At 43.1% G+C, this 16,555-nt stretch overlaps 1 protein-coding gene across 4 annotated transcripts in view; it reads left to right on the top strand.

The window, feature by feature from the left end:
- Positions 1-4,641: 4,641 nt before the first annotated feature.
- The window catches only part of ARFIP1 (ARF interacting protein 1), a 135,343-nt gene continuing 123,429 nt past the window's right edge, over positions 4,642-16,555 (top strand). For 2 of the 4 annotated variants that reach the window (XM_075860346.1, XM_075860345.1), the window contains exon 1: positions 4,643-4,801. The gene's annotated coding sequence lies outside the window, so the exon portion shown is untranslated. Of the gene's footprint in view, positions 4,802-16,555 lie in introns of all 4 variants that reach the window. The other 2 variants (XM_075860348.1, XM_075860347.1) reach the window with 2 other exon arrangements.

Below are 16,555 nucleotides of genomic sequence, written 5' to 3'. Positions count from 1 at the left end.
TTCTCAAGGGGTTTAGTTTCCCAAATGGGGTCACTTTTGGGGGATTTCCACTGTTTTGGCACCGTAAGACCTCTTCAAACCTGACATGGAGCCTAAAATATATTCTAATAAAAAGGAGGTCTAAAACCCACTAGGTACTCCTATGCTTCTGAGGCCTGTGCTTCAGTCCAGTAGCACACAACGGCCACATGTGGGATATTTCCTAAAACTGCAGAACCTGGGCAATAAATAAGTTGTGTTTCCCTGGTAAAACTTTGTGTTACAAATTTTTTTTTATTAAAAATGAATTTGTGCAAAAAAAAAGAAAGAAATTTGTAAATTTCACCTCTACTTTGGTTTAATTCCTGTGAAATTTCTAAAGGGTTAAGAAACTTTCTAAATGCTGTTTTCAGTACTTTGAGGGGTGAAGTTTTTAAAATGGGGTGACCTATTGGAGGTTTCTAATATATAAAGCCATAAAAGCCACTTCACAACTGAACTGGTCCCTGAAAAAATTGCCTTATGAAATTGCTGCTAAAGTTCTAAGCCTTGTAACGTCCAAGAAAAATAAAAGGATGTCCAAAAAATTATGCCAATTATGGGGGATGTTAATTATCAACAAATTTGTGTGGTATAAGTACCTGTCTTACAAGCAGATACATTTAAAGTGAGAAAAATGCTAATTTTTGAATTTTTTCTGTACATTTTGATGTGTTTCACAATTAAATACTAAATGTACCGAGCACATTTTTCCAGTAACATAAAGTCCAATGTGTCAAAAGAAAACAATCTCAGAATCGCCTGGATAGGTAAAAGCATTCCGAAGTTATCACCACATAAAATGAAACATGTCAGATTTGAAAATGAGGCTCTGTCAGGAAGGTCAAAAGTGGCCAAAGCGGGAAGGGGTTAATAAAAACTATTTTAATCAACAAGCTGAGACGATCGGCACTGATGATAGAGGGAAACATATTCAGATAAAATAATAAAAAATAAAAATACGTATGTGAAGAAGGGCTTGTACTTTTGGCAAAAATAAGTGGTTAGGGTACGTGAACACACCCTTATACTCAGATACGGTATGTGATTGTGCATAATAATGTCAGTGTTATGAAAAGTAATCACATTGTTGTATTTAGTGTTAACACATTGCAAAAATTTTTTTTTATCTGTGTTGCATGCAACTTCCCATATAAATGTCTCAATCTCTGTAATGCCTGAAAGGTTCTCCAGAAATAGACAAATAGCTGAGCAGAAGATTTACTCTAAGGGCTTATTCAGATGAACGTATAATACGTCCATGCAACGCGCGTGATTTTCACACGCTTCGCATGGACCTATGTTAGTCAATGGGGCCGTTCAGACAGTCCGTGATTTTCACGCAGCATGTGTCCACTGCGTAAAACTCTCGACATGTCCTATATTTGTGCGTTTTTCGCGCATCACGCACCCATTGAAGTCAAAGTCAAAATCACGCGCGGCACACGGACGCACTTCCGCAGCAGTAAAAACTATGAATGAAAACAGAAAAACACCACGTGCTTTTCTGTTTACAAACATAAAAACAGAGTGTCATAATGATGGCGGCTGCGCGAAAATCACGCAGCCACGCATCATATGGTGATGACACACAAAGCTTTTATGGACCTTTTGCGTGCACAAAACCCTGCGTTTTTTGCGCGCGCAAAATGCACATGCTCGTGTGAATCCGGCCTAACATTGTTATATACTAGAGGACTGTGACTGCAGAGGACAGCAATGTTTGTCAGATCCCTCCCTGTCTTTTACGTTATGTGTAGTAGTGTTTGTCATTTTCCTGTCTTTTTCTACTCACAATGTATTGGAGCACCATCCGTATCCTGATATATTGTGGCCATGTAAGGATTTCAATGTGACTGCCCTGTATGTGTATTCAGTACTTTAATAAGGTTTTTGCACTGCAGCGTTGCATCCCCTTCAGGGTATGTTCAGACGGCCTATTTTCAGACGTAATATGGGCGTTTTACGTCTCGAATTACGCCTGAAAAGACGGCTCTATTATGCCTGCAAACATCTGCCCATTGCTTTCAATGGGTTTTACGATGTTCTGTTCAGAAGAGGTGTAATTTTACGCGTCGCTGTCAAAAGACGGCGCGTAAAAATACGCCCACGTCAAAGAAGTGCTTGTCACTTCTTGGGACGTTTTTGGAGCCGTTTTTCATTGACTCCACCGAAAAACAGCTCCAATAACGTCTGTAAAAGACGTCGCGAAAAACGCGAGTACTTGCAAAAACGTATGAAATTCAGGAGCTGTTTTCACCTGAAAACCGCTCCGTAATTTCAGACGTAATTTGCTACTGCGTGTGAACATACCCTGACTGTTTTTCCCTGCACAGCTGTGCTGCGGCCACCCGATGTGCAGGCAACTGTGTTATAATCCAGTTCACTTTAATGAGGCTGGCTGCAGTCCCCTGCACTGCCAGCGGTGCCACTGTAAATCAGCGCTGCGATCCCTTCATTCTTAGGATTGGTGGGGGGGTCCCATAGAATGGGCCGCCACCGTTTATAAAGGGATGGCATACCCTACAGCAGGGGTCTCAAACTCGGCAGGGTAAGTGGGCCGAATATAGAAAAAATGGGAAGTTGACGGGCCGCATTACTTTCAAATTTGATACAATACAAAATTATTGTTAATAAATTACTTATTTGAACTACTATAACACTATATTACTATAATAATAATAATAATAATAATAATAAAACTACATTACTATAATAATACCGCTAGGTTTAAAATTTGAGATATTTCTCCACGTGCTTATTTCAACAATCCAGTTTTCCAGTTTATGTGTCGCTAAATGCAGTCTGGCGGCTCAGTTGGCAGCGTTTGGCAGACACACGTGTCAAGATTGGGCAGCCCACTTTTAGATAGTGCCACAGTGCCCTCTGTAGATGCTGCCGCAGTGCCCTCTGTAGATGCTGCCGCAGTGCCCTCTGTGGATGCTGCCGCAGTGCCCTCTGTGGATGCTGCCGCAGTGCCCTCTGTGGATGCTGCCGCAGTGCCCTCTGTGGATGCTGCCGCAGTGCCCTCTGTGGATGCTGCCGCAGTGCCCTCTGTGGATGCTGCCGCAGTGCCCTCTGTGGATGCTGCCGCAGTGCCCTCTGTGGATGCTGCCGCAGTGCCCTCTGTGGATGCTGCCGCAGTGCCCTCCGTGGATGCTGCCGCAGAGCTGGAGTCCCGGGCAGAGCGCTAGTAGGCTCTTCATGGGACTCCAGCTGTGGTCCTGACATCACTGGGACTCCTGCTCTGGGGAAGCCCCTGACATCATTGTCGATGTATGGACAGTGATGTCAGGGAATTCCACAGAGTCCCGGAGCAGAGCCTATACTAGCGCTCTGCCCGGGTCTCCGCTCTGGGGAAGACCCTGCACACTATCCATATATGGACAGCGATGTCAGGGAATTCGACAGAGTCCCGGAGCAGAGACGATACTAGCGCTCTGCCCGGGTCTCCACTCTGGGGAAGACCCTGACACACTGTCCATATATGGACAGCAATGTCAGGGAATTCCACAGAGTCCCGGAGCAGAGCCGATACTGGCGCTCTGCTCGGGACGCCGCTCGGGGGAAGACCCTGAAACACTGTCCATATATGGACAGTGATGTCAGGGAATTCCACAGAGTCCTGGAGCAGAGCCTGTACTAGCGCTCTGCCCGGGACTCCGCTCTGGGGAAGACCCTGACTCACTGTCCATATGTGGACAGCGATGTCACGGATTTCCACAGGGTCCCGGAGCAGAGCCTGTACTAGCGCTCTGCCCATGACTCCGCTCGGGGGAAGACCCTGAAACACTGTCCATATATGGACAGTGATGTCAGGGAATTCCACAGAGTCCTGGAGCAGAGCCTATACTAGCGCTCTGCTCGGGACTCCGCTCTGGGGAAGACCCTGACACCTTGTCCATATATGGACAGCGATGTCAGGGAATTCCACAGAGTCCCGGAGCAGAGCCTGTACTAGCGCTGTACCCGCGTACCCGCGGGCCGCGGGCTTGAGACCGCTGCCCTAGAGATATGCCATCACTTTGTAAGATGAGAATACCCCTTTAAGGCCAGAATCAAACACGCACACAGTTTTGATGCAGTGTTTGGCGCTTCCATGGATCGGAGAATCGGGTCACTTTCACGTACCCGATTCACCTGCTAAAGTGAATGGGTCTGTGAAAACTAGTCTCCAGGGCCCAGTTGCGACTGCTACCTCTGCACCCCCTACAGCTACGCAACTGGAAGTAACTGGGAAATTGGCAACCAAGACTAGAACTGGATTAAAAAAACAAGACACTAAATGAACATTCAATAGTATTCATTATCACCCAAATATACTTTATTATATACCAATTTTATACTAATCTCCTACAAACATGCAAACAATTCATACATTGGACAATTTAAAAATAACCAAATTATTTAATTTTAAAATGTTCCAAAAGAAAAAGTGAAAATGTATAAAGTACTAAAATGTAAAAAAACACTAAAAGGATACATCCAACCAAGTAATTGTTCCTCCAAGCAGCAGAGGGCGACAACACTTACCAATTAGCCTGACGCGCCGCCATCTTTGTAGGGGACGACACGCTTCATGCAGTGACTTCGACAGTAAATCCGGATCATAGAGTTGATAGCTTGTGGCAAGAGAGCCCCGCTAAGTGGCTACACTTCCGGGTAGTGTTGGAAGTGTCTATTCGGGTGTAGGGTCATTGAGTTGGCCTGAGAGAAATAGCGTGTGGTAGGGGAGCCGGGTGCACGCACGGAGACGTGGGGGAGGGACGCCGTTCATTAGCAGGTAAGAAGGTGGATGTGGGCATTGTGGTACATATGCAGTGTGTAAAGTGCAGCAACAGGTAGGCGGGGAGCATGCACCTGTATGAAGGGACTAGTGGTCACTCGGCAGGTGTTCACGTCAGACTCCCCGTACTTTCTACTCCTTTTATGTGCCGTCTCTCCTGCAGGACTCTGCACAGACTCTGCTCCTGGGGTGTACATGGGTCTTACCGGTACCAGTGCTGTCCTCTTAACCAATCAGAATAGCGTTTAGGGCTCACAGGTCGCCCACTGCTTAGAATCACTTTCTATTTAACGAGTCTGTAGTCAGAAATGAACCCCATTAGTGTTTAGGATTGGAAGAGAGCGCTCCCAAATTTACCTACAGCACAAATAAACTTCTTAACACTCCATAGATGAGGCGTTTCAATGTTTCAGGCGCACTCGCCAGTACTTCTCTTGGGCGTGTGGGCATATGATCCATCTGATTGCCATAGTACTAATGTCATTAATAAATGGCACATACAACACCTCTTTAAGCAGAATATTTTAGACGCTGTACAGTCATACAAGGCAAATACGCCACGTGTGACTGCACCTTATCATATGAATGGCCAACCATGTAGTTCATTGTAGGGCTGGATCTACAGAGTGGGAGCTGCACTTCGCTGCTCTGGTTCATAGAAGGGGCACGGTACTACCTGCTATGGCATCCATATGCCCTTGTCTAGTTCCATATGTCTTGTTATTGATCATAATGATGTCTCAAAAACCTAATCCAGATCCTCCAAACGCAGAATAGTCTGTCATTCTATGCTCCATCTTATATATCATGGGACATTGTAAGGGCAATCTCCGCTACAATCATAAACCATGCGTGCCATGGTACTGGCACACTTGGCAGCATGACCCTGCAATGCTTTGTCACAAATGACTACATTCGGACAGCTAAACGTTTATTTACTGGTTACATTAGTAAAGTCAACACATTAGGCGATTACATGACAGATGTTGGATAAACCTCAGTGTAATGAAAATACAATCCCAAGCTGAGGATCCGCTGCAGGTTGTGTGATGGGTAACAAGTTCAGTGTTTATCTCAGGAGGAAGATGAATCCTTGGGTATGTTTACATAAGTCGTTATTTTGTAGCGGTTTTGCTGCAATTACTGCGATTGTGGCAACAACCGCCACATGAAGACGACTTATGTAATCCTACCCTGAGCTAGATTTGTACTGTAGGGTCCTTATGTGAGAATACCACCATTTATTTATCTCTTACTGAGAGGTACAGACAAGGAAAGGTATCATTTTAGGTGTGGGGAGCACTCGCGTAGTTGTATTTTAGGGGTTAATTACACACTCACTGTAAAGAGCTAACATTTTATGTGTGTGCTTCAGTTTATAGCTGCAGATTACTGAGATCTAAGGTTGATGACTGTTTTGTGAAAAAGATAAGGAAAAGGAAGTGGTTTAAAGAACCAGGATATTCAGAGATCAGACAAACGTAGGCAAGTTTTCCTGCCGCGGACTTTTCAGGGTGTCACACGGGTGTCTCATAGTCCTGAAAAAACGATTGCAGGTTCATGTATTGTTTTTTGGGAGGTTCTTAGAACCGTTTTTTTATTTTTATAAAACCTTGTATGATATCTGTTTTTAGTCGCAGCTGTAATACATATTTCTAGACTGCATTTTGTCATATACAAGTCGGACCTCGTGCACAGCTGTGACATTTTCTTTTTTTAAATGTTGCAAGCAACTTTGAAATTGACTGTTTTGACATAGCCCCAGACTGGCTCTTAGTGATGTAATAAGTACCTGTTTCCCAAATTTCTATTGCATCATTGTTTTAACCCCTTCCCGCCGTAGCCACTTTTGGACTAAATGACAGAGCCCCATTGTTCAAATCTGACATGATACTTTGTGCTAATCACTTTGGAATGCTTTCCCCAATCCAAGCGACTTTGAGATTGTTTTCTCGTGATACATTGTACTTTGTCGGGGATGAAATTTGGTCGATAAATTCATTCCTTTTTTTTTAAAAACACCAAATATTAGAGAAAATGTGCAAAAATGAAAATTTTTCTCAATTTAAATGTATCTGCTGGTAACACATAGTAATGCCACACATTTGTTACTAGTTAACATTTCCCATATGTCTACTTTAGATTGGCATTGTTTTTTGAACATCCTTTTTTTTTCCAGAATGTTACAAGGCTTATAAATTTAGCAGCAATTTCTCATATTTTCAAGAAAATGTCAAAAAGGCTACTTTTTTAGGGACCAGTTCAGTTCTCAAGTGACTGAGAGGCCTATATATTAGAAACCCCCATTTTTAAAACTGCACCCTCAAAGTATTTAAAACAATGTTTCTTAATCCTTTAGGTGTTTCGCAGAAATGAAAGCAAAGTGAAGGGGAAATGTACAAATTTCATTTTTTTGCGTAAATTCCATTTTTCCTGTAACACAGAAGGTTGTACCTGAGAAACGCAACTCAATATTTATTGGCCAGATTCTGCAGTTTTTAGAAATATCCCACATGTGGCACTATGGTGCTAATGGACTGAAGCACAGGCCTCAGATGCAAAGGTGCACCTAGTGGATTTTAGGGCCTTCTTTTTTTTTAGATTATATTTTAGGCACCATGTCAGGTTAGAAGAGGTATTGTTATGCCAAAACAAAGGAAACCCCCCCCCCCCCCAAAAGTGACTCCATTTGGGAAACTACACCCCTTGAGGAATTCATCTAAGGGTGTAGTCAGCATTTTGACCCCACAGGTGTTTCATAGATTTCATTACAATTGGGCAGTGAAAAGGAAAAATATTACTTTTTTTTTTTTTTCCCCAATAAGATGTAGCTTTAGCTCAATTTTTTTATTTTCTCTACTAATAAAAGAGAAAAGAAAACCCAACATTTGTAAAGGAACTTCCCCAGAGTACGGAACTACCCCTATATGTGGTCATAAGCTGCTGTTTGGACACACGGCAGGGCTCAGAAGGGAAGTGGCACCATTTACTTTGGGAGTGCAGATTTTGCTGAAATTGTTCTCTGGTGCCATGACGTATTTGAAGAGCCCCTGAGGTACCAGAACAGTGGATACCCCCAACAAATTACCACATTTTGGAAACTACAACCCTCAAGGAAGTTTTCAAGTGGTATAGTGAGCATTTTGATCCCACAAGTTTTTAATACAGTCGGCCGAAAAGAAAGAAATGTAAGAAATTTTTCAATGAAAATTTTGATTTAGCCCCAAATTTATCATTTTCACAAGAGGTTAAAGGAAAAAAGCACCCACAGTTTGTTCTTAATATCTCCTGAATACGGCAATACCCCATATGTGGCTGTAAACTGCTGTTTGGGCACACGGCACGGCTCAGAAGGGAAGGAGTGCTATTTGGCTTTTGGAGGACAGATTTTGCTCAAATGGTTTCAGGTGTGATGATGCATTTGCTGAACCCCTAAAGTACCAGTACAATGGAAACCTACCAAAAGTGACCCAATTTTTGAAACGACACCCCTCAAAGAATTCATCATGGGGTGTTGTCCATTTTTTGACCCCACAGTGGTTTCATGCAATTTATTAGAATTGGGCCCTGAAAACGAAAAATTTCATTTTTCCAATAATTTGTTTTTTTAGGTCAAATATTTTAGTTTTAGTTAGGGGTAATAGGGGAAATATCACCCCACAATTTGTTAGTTTCTCCCGAGTACAACAATACCCCATATGTGGTAATAAACTGCTGTTTGAGTATATGGCAGGTCTCAGATGGTAAAGAGTACCATGCAACATTTGATGCCTACTATGGTGGTATTTACTGCCATGTGTCGTGAAAACAGAGGCTCTGGGGTTTCAAAATATTATAAACCCCAGAAAAGTGACCCCATTTTGGAAACTAAAACCCTAAAAGAATTCATGTAGTGGTATAGTGAGAAATATTAGATTGTATAGTAACACCCTGCAAGGTATTCATCTAGGGGTATAGTGAGAATTTTTTAAATTTGAGAAGTAACTGAGGACAACGTGGAAAACCTGCAATGGAGGGAGAGGGAATGGCAGGTCCCACTACCAACCTACCCACCATTCCATAAAATCCAGACCAAAAAATAAATCTAAGGCCTCAGCAAAAAAAAAGATTTGCTGAGAAAACCAATCTCATCTGGATTTATTCTTCTCACTCAGTTTTGCAATCCGGATGAGATAGACACTCCCTCGGGTTCTCTGTGAGAATTTTTAGTTTTGTTTTAGGGTTTTTATTGACAAATTTTAAATGAGCAATTGGGAGGGTCAGTAAAAAAAAATTGTGATGGCCAATAAAGGAGACCGAAAAGGTGGACAAAGAATGCATTAAACATCCAAGGAGGTGCGATATATTTTGAAACATTGTTTAATGCACAGGCCGGGTTTTGTGGGACACGTCTCACATTGGTTTGTGGTTTCCTTCTGAATGCCTTGCTTGGTGCACACCCGACACCTTTTTGGGGGCTTCGGTTTTGTTTTTTTCAGTGGGGGGGGGGGGGGGGATTTCTGTGGGGAAATGCTGGCTGGGAATTATCCTGCTGACGGTAGTACCAGATGAACTGCGCTCCCCTTCCTGGTCAGCAGCTAGCAGGGATGTAATGACTTTTTCCCAAAATTGCAGGAAAGTCTCCCCACTACCAGCGTATCTGCAGAGGACAAAAGTGTTGTATAACGCCATCTGTGTGATCTGGACAGAAAGCTTTTTATACTACACCTTTGTATTCCGCATGGCGCTGTATGGTTTTATGTCCTGATCAGACAGGTCAAAACCCCCCCATATATTTATTGTTTTTCTGTATGCAAAATGGTTTTGGCGACTTGGGTGGTGGATCCACGTACAGGGACAAGGCGGCAGCTGCTGTCATGAATGCTGGTCAGTATAAAGACGTCCCTTTTATCCTTATATTTCAGGAGGAGCAGATTGTCGCTGCGGACAGCTCTGCTCTTTCCTAATTTTAGGATCTGACCCAGCAAAGTTTTGGGGAGGCCCTTCTAAATTTTGCGGATTGTTCCGCACGCCAATGTGAATCTGGGTGAGAGAACTTTTAGTAATGGGACACTGTTATAAACGTTGTCCCTAATTTATACATGTTAATGCCGAAATGGGCTCATTTATTTGGTAGATACTGCCTGAAGTGCAGTCTAACTTTGAAGCTCACTAATGATCCATCTACCGCAATGTTTTGTTGGGGGGTTTAAACTTGGGAAAAACTTTGAGTAGTGGCCAACTAATGGTCTAATGACTGTTGTCGTTGCAGTGCAGGAACTTCAGGATAGCTTCAAATAGTGTCCTTCTCATAATTGTGCAGTACGGGGGGGGTATTCTATAAAATATCTGGGGACCAATAGTCTCTAATACTTGGCTTTTTGACGAGGCCAAAGCTTAAAAATAGGCCCCAAAACTTCCCTAATTCCACTGCGTTTGTGAGGGTCCAATTTTGGCCTCTCGCATGAAACGAGTCGGGGTTCAGGGAGATTTAAATTTAAAAGCGTGTCAGAAAAAAAATGTTTCAAATACTACAGGTTTCAGCCCCATAGATTATCAATTTGAATGCCTGAGGGGGCTGTAAATTCAGGCATCGGGGGGTATAATTGCCCGCAGCTACCCGTGTTAGCTCCAGCAAAGCAGGAACTATGGCTCTTCTGTGCTGATGGGTAGGTGCAGACTCCAAGTCACTTGATACGGACAAAGATGAGAGCTCCAACTGCGCTTCACCTTCGCTTGCGCTTTCCTTATCGGAGCACGGCATTTCATATGTGTCTTCGGCTGTGAAAACCCTTCAGGCCATATTGGGGGATTTTACAATGGCATCCCAAGTAATTAGTATAGGTGCGACCTAAAACCACGAATAAATACGCAAAATTTCTTGTAATTTTTTTTAACATTTATTTTTTTTTAAACAAAACACAAAGCCCCGCTACTCCCAAGTGAGCAACGAGAACGGACTGGCAACCAGTGAGCCTGCTTTATTTGATGAGTGCGGATACCCTACCCACTAGGGGAAAATCTAGATGACCGGTGGCATTGCTACCTAACAGGGAATTTGGTCATTCAAGGAACACAACATATATATATATATATATATATATATATATATATATATTTTTTTTTCTGTGGGATTGCGTAGAAAGCCGTACTACACTTGAGGCTTTACATGCAGATTTGAACGAGAGGGTTCCGCATGACCGCGTCAGTTAACCCACTCAAAATGTCTGCAGCATTTCATTGGGGTTTTCTATAGCTCCATTCACTTGCACTGTACTGTACTTATATGCAGATCTGCCCACACTGAAATTCCACGGGGATTCCGCAATGTCTGAGTATTGCCTTAGACTATTCCATTTTTGATTTTCATAAATGCTTCAATTTTGTACAATAAAGGCTATGTTGTGATTCGGAAGCATGTGGTGTGTGGGTTGAAATGCACCCACTAGTGAGAGCTCCTTTACTTGCTGCATCGTATGCGCTCCTTCCTCTACACCACAGCACAGATCTAATTAATTAATCCTTTTCCTAGAAAGTCATACCAAGCTTGGTCAGTGTAGGATTATATAGTTAAAGGAGCCCTAGCTAGTAAGCGGATCTTCAGATAACCAAACATGCAAGTTGTCAGATCTGTGAAAATTCAGACTGCTATGTTCTTAGGGTAAGTCCATATGTGGTAGAAAGATTAGTTGTAGAAATGTCTGAGACCGTTCCATTCATCTGGATGTAGTATGCAGAAATCCATGCACACGCTGCAGAAACCATTGCATCCAGATATATGGGACGGATTCTTGCAGATATTTCTGCATCATGTCAGAATTTAAGATTCACATACACCCCCCCCACCTCCCCACACACACGTTGTCTTGGTATGGCCCCAGCTCCGTTTTGGCATCAAATAGACTAATTGTGAGTAAAGGTACAGAGAAGACCTAATTTCTCCTCCGTAGGCGCTGTCTCCTGTGACGCCTTCATCGCCGTGACGCTGTCCAATCAGAGTGGACAGCCTCGCAGTGATTCAGAAGACCTGCTGATCCTGCAGGATTTTCTACAGGTCCTCTGTATCGTTGTGAGGCTGTCCATTCTGATTTGACAGCGTCATAACAATGCAGGAGACAAAAAATTTACAGCGCTGGTATCTGGAGGAAAAAACCCCCAAAAACATGCCAGGTCCTCTTTAACCCCTGTTAGCTGATTCACAACACCTGCTTTCCCTTTGAATTCAATGGAGAGGGGGCCACCCTTGGGCATGTTCCACTCTATTGAGGACTTTGTGATTTACGGAAAGGGTAGAGCAATCAATGGGGGTGCTGGTTCCACCTTCTGCTTATAAAGCAATCTGTGGCATTTTAAGATGGGAATACCCCATGTATATAGATCTAACATTGGATAGGTGATAAATATTTCGGACTGCAATACCTCTTTAAAGCGTACAGTCTTCTGTCTACCTGATCTAATAGGTGCCCTAACTTCATGAGGTTGGTCTCCTTTGTAGCTGGATACATAAATACAGTGTATGGAAACCTCATGTGTAGCTGGATACATAAATACAGTGTATGGAAACCTCATGTCAGTGAGCCTCTTGTGTGGTGACTTGCAGTACATAAAGTGAATGAGTGTGAGGCAGACAAGTGGTGGCGATGTGGAGCTGTGACACATCTGCAGCTTCATCATCATCATCACTGCCGTGTACGTGTCCAGCACACCCAGCTGAGACCTAGGAGTGACTGTGGGAGGAGGCGCAAGTGCTGGAGGATGGAGTGAAATGACTGAAGAGTCATCACATTCTGCTTTGTATCATTGGTGTTAAAGCCATGTATATTTCTCCAGACCCAAGCTTGAGAAATATATATATATATGTATGTGTGTATGAGAGAGCTGAGCTGTAATCTAGTAAAACTCCTTTTAAAACCGTGTTCTTTTTCATATTTCAAAGTACTGTATTTTAACCTTTTAAGTTCCTTTGATTAAGGCTATATGTGTCAAATCAGCCGGTAAAGTATGGCCGATTTGCGTCCGTGTGGGGCTCGTTTTCATGGATCCCGGAGACTTGAGTCTATTGAGAAATAGTCGGTTAAAATAACGGCCGTCTGAATAGTCCCATAAAAGTACCAAGATCTTTATGCGGCCATGCGACGGCAGTTAAAAACACGGCCGATTTCCACGTTCGTGTGTGCATAAGCCTTGAATGTTCCCAAGATGTGCAAATGATGTCATGTTGTGACTTTTCTATACTGGAAAACTGGCGCAGTGTTTAATATATTCCCCCTTTTAGGCCCCATGCACACGACCGTATTTTTTCCTACCCGTTAATACTGGCGTAAATACGGGTCCGGTGTCACACGTATTCGACCCGTTTTGCACCAGTATTTACGGGCCCGTGCCTGTAAATACGGGCCCGGTGTCACCCGTATTCCACCCGTATTTACGGGCACGTTTTTGGCTGCAAAATTACACTGCACTAATCGGCAGCCCCTTCTCTCTATCAGTGCAGGATAGAGAGAAGGGACAGCCCTTTCTGTAATAAAAGTTAAAGAAATTCATACTTACCCGGCCGTTGTGTTGGTGACGCGTCCCTCTCTTCACATCCAGCCCGACATCCCTGGATGACGCGTCAGTCCATGTGACCGCTGCAGCCTGTGATTGACCTGTGATTGGCTGCAGCGGTCACATGGCCTGAAACGTCATCCAGGACGTCGGGCCGGATGTCGAGAGGGACGCGTCACCAAGGCAACGGGCGGGAGACCGGAAGCAGGAAGTTCTCGGTAAGTATGAACGTCTTTTTTTTTTTTTTACAGGTTGCTCTATATTCTGATCGGAATTCACTGTCCAGGGTGCTGAAAGAGTTACTGCCGATCAGTTAACTCTTTCAGCACTCTGGACAGTGACTATTTACCGACGTCGCCTAGCAACGCTCCCGTAATGACGGGTGCACACATGTAGCCACCCATCATTACGGGAGCTCCATAGACTTCTATGGGCTGTCCGTGCCGTTATTACGGCCTGAAATAGGACATGTTCTATCTTTTTCAACGACACGGGCACCTTCCCGTAAGAAAACGGGAAGGTACCCGTGGCCAATAGAAGTCTATGAGCCCGTTATTACGGGTCGTAATTACGACCCGTAATAACGGGTGTTTTTACGGTCGTGTGCATGAGGCCTTAGTCTGTGTTCTAGTCTTTGTTCACACTGAGTTTTTTGCAGGAGGAAACTTCCTCCTGCAAAAACTGCCCCAGATGTTTTTTGCTCAGTGGTTTGACAAAAACTCGCGAAAACACTCGTCGAGGCGTTTTTTTTCCAGTTTCTGACTGATAGAAATTGGGTTTTAGAGGCGCAAACCGCCTCAAGATAGGTCATGTCACTTCTTTTTATCGCGACGCGGTTTTTCCGCTCGCGGTAAAAAATACTCGTCCACCTCCTATTGAAATCAATGGGAGGCATTTTCGGGTGGTTTTTGACGAGTTTTGCGGAGCGCTTTCCGCGCCAAAAGACTTGTCAAAAAAAGTGTGAAAAGGGCCTTAGGCTTCACGCGCAGTTGCATTTTTTTTTTTTTGTGCCAAATATACCCGAAATAAAAACAAAATATAATTTTTTTTTTTAATATGGTACATGGTGTTTTTTTTTTTTTTTAACAATCACTGTGTTTTACTGCTTGCATTTCTTTTTATAGAGTTTTTCACATTGCAGATCATGTGATTCAAAGTGTTGCAAGGATCCCTCTTTGCGACGCATCATTTATTCTGAAAAATGCCATAAAAAAGCACCACACAAGTTGACACACGCAACACAAAATAAAACTGCCACCTAAAAAAAAAACCTGCCATGTTTGTAGTGCAGTTTATATTTCCCCATTGAATTCAAGTTAACATCTGTCCAAAGCGGTTATTTACAGCAAGAAACGCCAGGAAAACGCGAGTGTGTGAAGCCACCCTTAGGCCGGGTTCACACATAGCGTAAATACTGTGAATTTTCCGCAACGGATTTGTGCGGAAAATCTGCAGCATATTACAGTAGCAGCAAAGTGGATGAGATTTAAACAAATCTCATCCACACGCTACGTAAAAAAACGCACCGCAGTTCAATTTATCAATTGTTTTTTCGTCTGTTTTTTTTTTTTACAATCTGCAGCATGTCAATTTATGTTGTGGAATCGCTGCTTTTCTGTGGTGGGCTTTCCCTGTTAAATTCAATGGGGAGGTAAAACCCGCAATAATAGATGTTGCGTTTTTTGTGGCGGAAAAGCTGCAGATCGCAACTACGAAAAAAGAAAAATCTCATACTTGCCCAGACCTCCAGGGAAGATGTTTCATCCCATGTGACTGCTGCAGCCAATCACAGGCTACAGCAGTCACACGGGATGAAACGTCATAGCAGGAGCCTGAGCTGCAGGACGTCAGAGGGACACGTTGTCATGGATTAAGGGCAAGTATACGCTTTTTTTTTTTTTTAAATCTATTTTCCGCAGCAGACATTCCTGGACGAAAACTGTGGCACAATTTGGTGCGGTTTTTAGTCTGGAATTCCCTGCGGCCTCCAGGGCAGATACTTTTACGTAGAGTATCTGCCCTGTGTGAACATACCCTTAGTGTTCTAGCTAGAAAGGGGAAATATTAAACAATTTCATGGGCTGAGCTCGCTCCATACCTAGCGGGTGTAGGCTGTATGTTCCTGTCGACACTTTACTGTAACAGCCTGTATAAGAGGAAACTCTAATCCTGAAGGGTTTAACCACGGTGGTCAATAGCAGCCGCGGAAGCTAAGCTGCTAGAAAGAGGAGGGGTCCCCCTACTTCCATGGTCCAACTTAGCTCCGCAACGTGATTGCGGGGTGGTGATGTTCTCATGGCTGTCTGGGGGCCTAATGAAGGCCCCCAAGTCTGACATCTCGGTCCTCCTTTTAAGACCTGTCAGAGTGGTAAAAGTGCAATACATTAGTATTGCAGTGCATTATACCAGTGATCAAACGATCGCATGTTCAAGTCCCATGGTGGGACTAAAGAAAATTTTCAAAATGAGAACGTTTTTACTAATATAGGGGAAAAAAATTCAAAGTGGGGGAAAAAAAACCCTTTAAGCATTTTTTTTTTGTAATATGAAAAAAAAAATCCATATTTGATATTATCGCATCCGTAATAGTTCAGACTATTGTAAAATAACATTATTCCACACGGTCTATGCTGTAAATAAAACAAATTCCAGAATTGCTATTTTGTGATTACCTCACCTCCCCTAAAAAGTTTAGAGCGATCAAATAGTCGTATGCAACTTAAAATGGTACCATTAAAAACAAAAGCATGCCTCCCAGAAATATGGCGATATAAAACAATAAAAAAAAAAAAAATGTTTTTGTTATTATGTAAAAGTGATAAAACATAACTACGAAAACTATATACATTTTGGTATAGTGTAATCAAATCGATACGCAGAATAAAGTTAACATGTCTATTTAACCACACGGTGAACGCCGTAAAAGCAAAACCCAAAAAACAATGGAATTGCTATTTTTTTCCCAATCCACCTCACAAATATTTTTACTCCGTTTTTCAGTACGTTATATGGTACAGTAAATGGTGTCATTAAAAACTACAACTCGTGCTGCAAAAAACAAGCCCTCATACGGCTTCGTCGACAGAAAAAAAAAAGTTGTAGCTCTTGGAGAGCGGGGAGAAAAAACAAATAGCAGTGGTCTCCTGTCATGTTTAACCCCTCATATGCGGCGGTCAATAGCGACCGCCACATCTGAGTGGTTTTAGGCACCATCTCTCACCCCAT

Source organism: Rhinoderma darwinii, chromosome 1 (assembly GCF_050947455.1).
Source record: "Rhinoderma darwinii isolate aRhiDar2 chromosome 1, aRhiDar2.hap1, whole genome shotgun sequence".
NCBI classification, from domain to species: domain Eukaryota; kingdom Metazoa; phylum Chordata; class Amphibia; order Anura; family Rhinodermatidae; genus Rhinoderma; species Rhinoderma darwinii.
The sequence above is the reverse complement of the archived record's forward strand: the minus strand, read 5'-3'. Positions and strand labels throughout refer to the sequence as shown.